The sequence below is a fragment of the Macrobrachium nipponense genome, chromosome 34 (genome assembly GCF_015104395.2).
Source record: "Macrobrachium nipponense isolate FS-2020 chromosome 34, ASM1510439v2, whole genome shotgun sequence".
Taxonomy (NCBI): domain Eukaryota; kingdom Metazoa; phylum Arthropoda; class Malacostraca; order Decapoda; family Palaemonidae; genus Macrobrachium; species Macrobrachium nipponense.
Window position 1 is genome coordinate 24,207,422 of NC_061095.1, and position 10,000 is coordinate 24,217,421.

Sequence of the window (10,000 nt, forward strand, 5' to 3'; positions counted from 1 at the left end):
GGGCTGTATGCTTCGGTACTCCAGGCTCCTAACTTCACTTTTCATGTGTACGTGACTGAAGTCTCATAAGTGGCGCAACAGAACGCTTATCTTCCGCTTCCGCTGTGTCTTGGAACGTATTAGAACCGGGAAACGTAATCGTTTATTCGACGATATTTCTTATAATAATAATACTGTAGCATGTACATGCGATTACTAGTTGCTTGCGTTTTGATAAAGTGAAAACGAATGTTAACGAAATTTTATACATGTAAGTTGCATTTTTTGAATTGCATCATATATATTTTTATGCTATATAGTTGTTTTGTTTTGCTGTACCGCCTCCCATTATTTTTCTAAGTCATTGCTAATGTACACAAACAGTTTCATAAGGAGGTAGGAATCGTTGAATACAATTCTTGATTCTCGAATTGATAGAAATGGACGTGGTTATAAAATGATCGTAAATCTCTAATTCTCATGATGGGTCGTTTACCTGTTGTCCCATACACACACCCATATTGACACGTATAGTTTGTGAGTTTGTGCGTGTTTGTTGGGGATGTTAATAGGAACATTGATATGTTTGTATAGCTTGATGATTTTGGATCACCTCTTAAAGTCGTCATGAAGTCTGTTTTGAATGATACCGTAGAAATCTAACGATACCAAACCCGCAAACCTTTACCTCATAGTTATTCGTATGATAGTAGAAAGGTTTGGTAGCAATTGAAGTATTTCTATGCATCATCAGGGCAGCGTTCGACTGACATATATTTTCTAAGTGGACACTTGTGACATCTCTCTCGTGCGATAGAGCTGGTTTATCGGAGCTGCCACTCAAGTGTCTTAATTGAATAGTTAACAGATTATTTTTTTTTCTAACACAATCATAGTAAGCCCTCTCTAATACTATGCATTTATATTTCAAAACGTACTAATAGGATGAAATATAGAATGATTGCTTATGAAACTTTAAGTATGTAGTAAAGCAATGTTTTACTTATTAAAATGCTCAGGTAAATGCCATCTAATTGTCTTCCCTTGTATTGATGCTATACAGGAAATCATGATTCAGAATTCACATTCTATGCAGGAAAACGTAATTTAATTTTCATACTCAGATCATTGTATAATTCTATTAAAGGACTAAAATTACAACCTTTTTGTATAAAGAAGAAGTTCCTTGTGTATGAAGACTCCTACTTAAGAGAACACTTTTGAGCAGTGGAAAGGAAAAATTAAAGCAATCTTTGAAAATAAATTCATATAAAGAATTCAAGTTTCAGTGGGTGGTGCGGGGGGATGAAATAAAAAAAAAAAAAAAAAAAAACAAACAAACAAACAAACATGGATCTCTCCCAAAACCACTTGATATCTCCATTGGTGGTTGTTAGATTAATCTTCAGTGGAGGTGAAGTACAGCTGCTCTCTGAGGACATTCTGTTTACAAGTCTTTCATTTCACGTATTGGAGGCGAAATTAACACCAATAGAGACAGGCCACTTATCGCAACAAATGCAGTAGCTTCATTGGGTTAACGAATTATTAAATCATACTGCCGTCACAGTAGTATGACTAAACCGGTTTATTTAATCATACAGATCAATTGTCGTTTCCTTGCCACAACTTGGGAATTTTTTTTCATTATCAAGAGATATGGACTCCTGTACCCTTCATTGGCAACGTGATGCCTTTGTTTCCGGTGGATTTATCTGTGTAGTTTGTTGTTCGACGTCACTTATCTTATCACCGAACATTCTCGAGTCTTATCCCTTCTGACGGCATTTGTTTAGTAATTGTCTGTGAATTATGGCGGTGGTTGATTAGGTATCATTTCATTCTTGGTTCGAATTTTCCTCATATTTATTACACCTGATGATGAAATGATTAGGAGGTTGGTCTTTTTAGGGCTTTTACATATTTCCTGTTACTATTAACCCTGATGATAAATTTATTAGGAAAATGGTCATTTTAGGGTTTTTTCATATTTCCTGTTGTTATCATTTTAGGGTTTTTCATATTTCTTATCAACCCTGATGTTATAGATATATGAAACTTTGTCATTTTAGGGTCTTTCATATTTCCTCTCATTAACCATGAGGACAAAATTATATGAAAATTTGTCGGTTTAGGGTTCTTCCGTCTTCCTAATGAAGCTTGAATTTCAAGTTAACGACCTCTGTGGGGTTGTTCCATATGGATAGGCTTCATCTACTGATAATAATCATCATCATCATCATCATCACATCATCATCATCATCATCATCATCTCATCATCATCATAATAATAATAATAATAATTTCAAAGTTGTTATTTTTTTAAATACATAAGGTCCATTATCAAGTTAATAGTATCACAATTTGATAAAGAGAGGTATTAGTTACGCAGCCTGGTGTTTTTAACTTGTCATAGCTGACAATGGAGGATTCCGGTGACCTTGACATTTCACAGAATTTTGGGAAAATGACACCAAAATCCCGTAAAAAAACCAACTTGTGTAATTAGGTTTTCATGCAAGCGTGCTCTGGGGTTTTCCATGTATTTTAGCTAGGATTTTTTTTTATTTTATTCTTTTTATTTAGCTTATTTCTTATTTTTTCGTTGATGTGTTTGATGGTCAGAATTGGTATAAATAGCAAGAAAGGGAAATTACAATCTTTGCAGGACAGATTTATGCTTTTGAATGATAAAGATATAATAATTAACGTTTTTATTTTTCCTTTATACCTGGTTATAAAGCCAAGGTCTTCTCTTCTCCCCCGTGTGACGACTTGAGAACGATTCAACTAAGAACTAAGGGTACGTCTTTCATTCATAAGTTTTTTTTAACTCTGAAGTAGGAATTATTCAGGCTTAAAGGTATAGTGAGAATTTGCTTGCATCTAAGGGTGTAAGAAAGAGTAGTAAAAAAAATGAAGTATTAGTTCACATGAAACTTCATATGACATGATCAGAAAAAAAAATAGCAGACCATATTAACTAAAGCTAACGAAAAAGGAGTCATTGCAATAAACAGATTAAAAGTGACTAGAAAAAGATACCTTGCGTGTCTTCTCTGTGGATAAACAGTTTCCTGCGTTGTTTTTGTTTGTCCGAAGATGGTAGGTCGCTTTCAGTTTATCCATTTGATTTAGGTAGAGATTACTTTATTCCCATCAGGAAGCCTTAGATCTCTGCAAAGATAATCTAAGCCTCTTTTATCATTTTAGACTTCCGCCGTCTGCTGCTGTTATTTGGTTTTCATTCATCATCATTGGCGTTTCATTCTTTCCACTTTTATCTTCCCTTCCCCTAGAGCAGTGGTTCTTAACCTTTTTCAGTGCCCGTACCCCTTGATATCTCAGAAAATGTTCTCGTACCCCCATCCAATATAAATACCATTCAAACCTATGAAAAAGATTAGTGATAAAAACCTTGCCGAGAAATTATTGGATTTTTTAATTATTAGTGGCTATTTTGCTGTTGTTTCTCATTAATGATGATGTTCAAACGAGGTTCTTTCTCTGAAAGTGCCAGACGCATGTCATCACTTGAATCCAAACGATTTCTGGCTTTTGTTTTGATATGTAGGAGCGTTGAAAAACCTGCCTCACATCAGTATGTAGTTCCAAATGGTACAATGACCTCCAAATCTCTCCCTGCTAACTGTGGGAATGTTTGGAGTTGTGCACATCAAAACATATCCAGTTGCATTTTTTCAAACTCCATTCGGATTCTGTCATTGGTCTGCTACTCCACAAGATCATCCTTCATCCATGGAATCAAGGTTGAAAAGAAATGGATCCCGTATCCATCTTTGTGCCATATAACCTTCTTCAAGGTGAAAATACCCTTGGAAGGACTGAATCAGTTTTTGCAAATGTTCTCTTACTTCATTCACAATGGGCAGCTCTTCTTCAGCACTAGCAGCCTCATGAAGAGAAGGGAATTTTGCAAAATTTCTACTTTCAGTGCGCTTTATCCACACTAACATGAAACAATTGAGACAATTATAGTAAGAGAAAAATTAAGGAAATATACGTTTTGCTTTCTCATGGTAAATATACGGTACCATTGCACTGGCTATCATGTCTCGTAACAGGTACCCCAGGTTAAGAACCACTGCCCTAGAGCGAATGATTTGTAAGAAACTCCCATAAAATAATTTTATGGAATAAACCATCATATATATTTTTAAGTATTCTTCTTAGGTGTTGAAACGGTATTTTATATGAACGTAGATAAAATAGAGCGTGCAATTTAACATTCCCCGAAGCCTCAATGCTTGTATAACTGATGCATATCTCCAGCTTTTGAAGAACAAATCCTGTTGTTTTCGGAAATGTTTTCTTAGTTGTGCAGGTAATTGAGAATGTATTCCAGTTGTATAGTCAGGTACATGCATGTGCTTGATGAGCATCGGGTAGATAAAGGCCACATACGCGCAGACTACAAAGTGAAGAAGTCAGTTGCTTTCCTTTATAGTTTTTCTATTTGCTTTTGTGAAGTAGCGAAGCATGAAATTTATCTTCGATAAACTTAGGTGATTAATGCCTTCATCTCGTGATTCGCGTTATTTCATTCAGATGTTCTGGTATGCATACACACACACCTAACGAGTGAGTATATATATATATATATATATATATATATATACATATATATATATATATATATATATATATATATATATATATATATATATATTACACACACACCAGACGAATATATATATATATATATATATATATATATATATATATATAGTATCTATATATATATATATATATATATCATATATATATATATATATATATATATATATATATTATATATATATATACTCTTTGGTGGTGTGTGTGTGTGTATACATTTCAGAACATCTGAATGAACGGACGCGCGTGTGTGTATGTGTATATATATATATATATATATATATATATTATATATATATATATATACCTATAATATATATATGTATATATGTAATATACTCTCAAGTATTATGGTCAATATTTTGTACGTTTTGGTATGATTTTCTTAATTCAGAGTGTTGCAATAGGACTAAACTGAAAGAAATGAAATAGTATATTTTCAAGGTACCGCTTTGTCTGTTTCATTTCTTTTCTTAATTTGCTTGTTTGATGAATACGTATGATAAATAAGGCACAACGTACAAACCCTCCCCCAACCCTCCACGCCATCTCCTTTTGCGTTGTTGTTAGTGGATACAAGGTTCATTTGCTTATTTATATCTTCAAGCGGAAGGCATACGTATTCAGAGGATGAGTCAAGTTTTTCAGCAGAAAATATGCAGGAAAAATTTACTGTGGCCATCATAACAAGACAGTCAAATGTCATGGATGATTTCATGTCCCGTAAATGTCATTCCACGTATTTCTCTGCAGCTGCTTTCCACTGAAATGGTGAATGGTCTTTGTGTAGTTTCTGTGGTGCCGAACGCTTTTGAAAAGTTGTGGGAGAGTGACCAGTGTAGGTGATTAAGAAATTCCCGATATCCTGCCGAATAAGGAATCAGTTGTACTATGTTAGACAGCTGTTTTTCCTCTCCGTAGGGACTAGGGACTAGTATGTAGCATTGTAAGGAAATAGAACAAGTTATGGTGACTCCAGATTCTGAAAGGCTAGCAAAGGGACAAGGAATCATGGACATTTTCAATTCATGCTCCCTATCACTTCTGAAGTTTATGCATATTGTCACCCGATGGTATTGATGACTACAGAGAAACTGTTTCCATAAATCTTATGATTGCGTTCTGTGTAGCCTTCACAGGGTAAACATCCAGAAGAAAGGAATTGCTTGCAGAGTTTCTTTCAAAATGTTCAGATGTACAGTAACAGTAACGCACCACTTTTACAAGAGAACGCCACACGTTCAGAATTTGTTATAAAAATTTTGTCCATAAACCTCAGATTCCATAAACATCTCCATCTCCTACTTCATTACATCTCAAACACTAAACAATATTACCATTTATTCGTTACATATTTTCTGAGGAGGAAAAGAATCAACGCTAGCAGAGCGAACGAACATTTTCCCTAATTTATATGTAGGTTTGTCTGTTCAGTATGGAATTGGGATTTTTCCAGTGCAGATATGACTTTTACACTAATACTTGTAACGACCTTGGAGTCATCTTCCAGTCATTCATAGAGACGACCAAAGGCCTGATGTAATACAGTTTTTATTGGGGACCAAAGTCTCTCATCATTGCCAAGATCAGAATGTCGTGTGGTAGTGGACAATGACTCGCTTTCATGCAGAGATTACTGAACCCTGTTAGTAGGCATAATTCTCAAGTAACATATTACCTCATAATAGAATGATAATAACAAGTATTTATCATTATTTCGATCTTTGCTGCAAGCTTTGCTGGTAAAGCAGTGTGCTGCAAAGCCAAGAGCGCCAATAGAGAGAGTGACTTGGTACGGAGGAACAAATTGAGAAGTCATGAATAAACGAAACTAATAATGAGTAAAATGTAATTTCTGTTATCCTGTTCAGCAAAAAAAAGTATATTTGCATATTTGTAGACTAATGCAACGATAACTAATGTGGCAACAGAATGACGAATCTTTAAATTAACCTCGTAGTGATCCCATTAGACAAGGGAGCGAGAAAGGAAATGGCAATGAGGACCAAGCTCGTTTCGATGCAAAAGAAATGAAACGATCTGTGCGCTCCCTGTACTCTTCATGACGTAACAGCATGTGCGTACTTTTTAGGAGGGAGGGAGCGCATACTTATGTAGCCAATCTGTATACTACTACAGTGATTTTGAATTTAATATGTCCTAATAAATAAGCCATGACGAACGATGAAACATCTGTGTGGGGGTAAATAAGTTTTTTTTTTATGTACTAAATTCTGCATTGTTAGTGTCACCGTGGACATCTGAAGCAAAGGAATCCTGAGGGTATGAAAGTTAACAAGTATATTAAGAATTCTGTGACATACTATTTCAGATATTTAAGGTATTATCTTATCAAACTAAACTGCTGAACTAACAAGCAGCTTTCTACGAGGCTGGTCTTTATCTGAATTCTTAATCTTATTTGATAAGGACGATCTACGTTAAGGTTATCAGACAGTCAAGAACTCGTGTGTGTGTGTATGTGTGTGTGAACTTTTATCGCACTTTGCGGTGTAACTGAAGGAATTTACATCAAAAAGCTTCTCCGTGTCTTATAGTGATATTGCGGAGGTTTTCCCAAGCTTTGATACACGGTGCATTCATAGGTATAGCCACCTACTATAGATTTTCCAGGCTCTAGATACCTTTCATGTGCGCCCACGCACACAAACAATCTGAATTTTAATTTCCCACTTTTACAGTTAAAGTTTGGGCAACCGACACACATTTTTAATTGAGCAGAGGCATGAAACTGCAGGTGCCCCTTTCATTCCTTTTTACTGTGCCTCCATTCATATGTCTTCCATCTTAATTTCCAGTCTGTCCTAACAGTCGTTTGAGTGGAACTGCGAGGTTTTTCCCCTGTTAAACCAATAGAATGTTTCTGCTGTTAATTTCCGTTTTAGCACTGAACATCATAGGTCCTTGGCCTTTGGCGTAAATTTTATACATATTCTAGAGTTCCGTAGCTGAAAATGATTTCAAACTAAACAAAAAATTTCATATTGTTACCCCTTTGATTTTTATTTGTTATTTTGTAATCGAAATTTTAGAGGGAACTTGCAGCTGCGTTTGTTTTACGTGGTTCTTATCCGTTATCCCTTTCTGGTTCTTTTCATAAAAGTGATAACATTCTCTTCCCTTCAGAATCTTGTCATTCGTTTTCTGGAGTGCTCAGGGGATTATGGTTCAAAGTTCGCTCTCATTCAACCCTCTTATATATAGCCTCCTCTCATTAAGATCTTAATGGCAGAGGGGAAGTCATGCGTGTTGGTGTGTTGAAATTCATTGCTCCTGATTTCCTGATAGATTTCTGCAACTTGGGATTGAAATGTTCACATCTCAGGACAAATGAGTGGGGTTTTTTTTATGTCTGCTGCTCATATTTGTGCAACCTAATCCTTTGCGTAGTATGTCTTAATTGCGAGATACTGATTTTGACTATACATGCGCGCTTTTACGTGTGTGTGTGTGTATATATATATATATATATATATATATATATATATATATATATATATATATATAATATCTTTATATATTTACACACAAACATAACATACGTGTATATATGTATATAGTGTAAGTGTATGTTTATATAAGTGTGTAAATATACCCGTTAATATTCCAAGCGACGTCTGGGATTCCTTGGTGGTCATCCTTGTAATCACTGACCAGCCACAACATTGCGCAACTAGGCTGAGGCAAAGACAAGCGGCACAGCGGTCGTGTTGCCGAATACATATAACGTAATTCAACAAAAAATCATTATCTTCTTGTAATGCACCAACATTTTTACACCATTATGTTATTTTAAACAAATAATAATTTGACATTTTACTTAATTTTATGTGATTATTTATAAAAATAATTGTAATCACACTTTACTTACTTTTTATGTAGCAACAACCTCTGATGATGCTGGGAAAAATATAAGTAAGGTCAATGTAGTTCAAGATGACGAGCAATAGCTTAATTATGTTGAATTTCGCTCAAAACTTCATTTGTCCGCACTTCCGCGCTACGTGTCAGGGTAGTACCATACTGTATTAAATATCACAATTTTGTCAATGGAAATAGATTGTTCACTGCACCTTATCAATTGGCAAATACTTTGGCTAATATTGTCGTGGTGATAACTAAGTTCATGAAACACAACATCACTTCATGATTCCTGTAATGGTTAAGGGTTCTAGTCTACACCAGAGTCTGTCATTTGTTTTAAAGCGTCTTAATATATGATAAAAGACCTTTGGCAGCTAAGTGGAGAGACTACAATAAAGAAACTGAATAGCACCGAGGCAATGGAGACACTAACGAAACGCCACAGGATGCAAGAACATACAGGAAAAGCCAGTCTGGCGATAAGATACGAGCTCTTTTATCACGAAGTGTTACCAGAAATACCTCTCTTCTTGGGTAGATCGGCTTTCCTTAGGCTCTGCAGATAAGCGGTCACGAGAACAGTATGTTTTAATTAGTATCTCTTACAACAAACACTGTATTCTTCGTGATCTCAGGAATGTTTTCGATCGGTTTCACAATTTCCTGAAGGTGACGCAATATTATACTGGAAAATTTCCGTTGCCTGTATCCAGTCACGTGAAATTGAAGCAAGTGTAGTTTAGAAATCCCCAGCCATTATCTTTTCTGGATTTCCACTGTAACTCTGGCGCTGGTATGTTCTCGGTATTCAGTATTTGGTGCTGCCCTGTTTGTATATAGAACTTTCCTTATTCGTATCAGATGATGTCATATCCTTTACCTCATTCGTAAATACTTGAACCAAACGTTTTCGAATTTAATCGTTACTTTTATTTTTAGTTTTCTGTATAAGAAAATTATTGATATGGCTTTGTCTGTCTGTTCGCACTTTTTCTAACGGACTCAGATCTTAAAAACTACTGAGTCTAGAAGGCTGCAAACTGGTATGTTGCTCATCCACCCTGCAATCATCAAACATATAAAATTGCAGCCCTCAAGTCATGGTAGTTTTTATTTTATTTAAGGTTAAAGTTAGTCATGGTCTTGCATCTGGCACAGTTATGGGTACCAACAAGACAGGCCATCACCGGGCCGTGGCTGAGTTTCATGGGCTGTTGCTGAGGCCACCACAGGATCCTGGCTGAGTTTCATTGGTCGCGGGTAAGAGTTCCTGCATTTTCTATTTTATTGCAGTTCTCAAACAGCATATTTGTATTTTTAATTAGCGGACAGGAAACTGTAAACACATTGAGCTTTAATGCCTCAGTATTATTATTATTATTATTATTAGTATTATTATTATTATTATTATTATTATTTTTATTATTACATAAAAACTCACAAACCAGGAAACCCCCTCCGGCCGATCATCAGCCAGACGCCCGCCCCTACTTACGCC

General features: G+C 35.5%; 2 protein-coding genes across 4 annotated transcripts in view; one reads left to right on the forward strand and one right to left on the reverse strand.

Moving 5' to 3' along the window:
- Positions 1–8,938, reverse strand: part of LOC135207969 (rho-related GTP-binding protein RhoG-like) — a 30,808-nt gene extending 21,870 nt beyond the window's left edge. For both annotated transcript variants that reach the window (XM_064239998.1, XM_064239997.1), the window contains exon 1: positions 8,510–8,938. The gene's annotated coding sequence lies outside the window, so the exon portion shown is untranslated. The remainder of the gene's footprint in view (positions 1–8,509) is intronic.
- Positions 1–10,000, forward strand: part of LOC135207672 (tachykinin-like peptides receptor 99D) — a 498,955-nt gene that overhangs the window by 41,972 nt on the left and 446,983 nt on the right. The gene's annotated exons all lie outside the window — the stretch shown is intronic.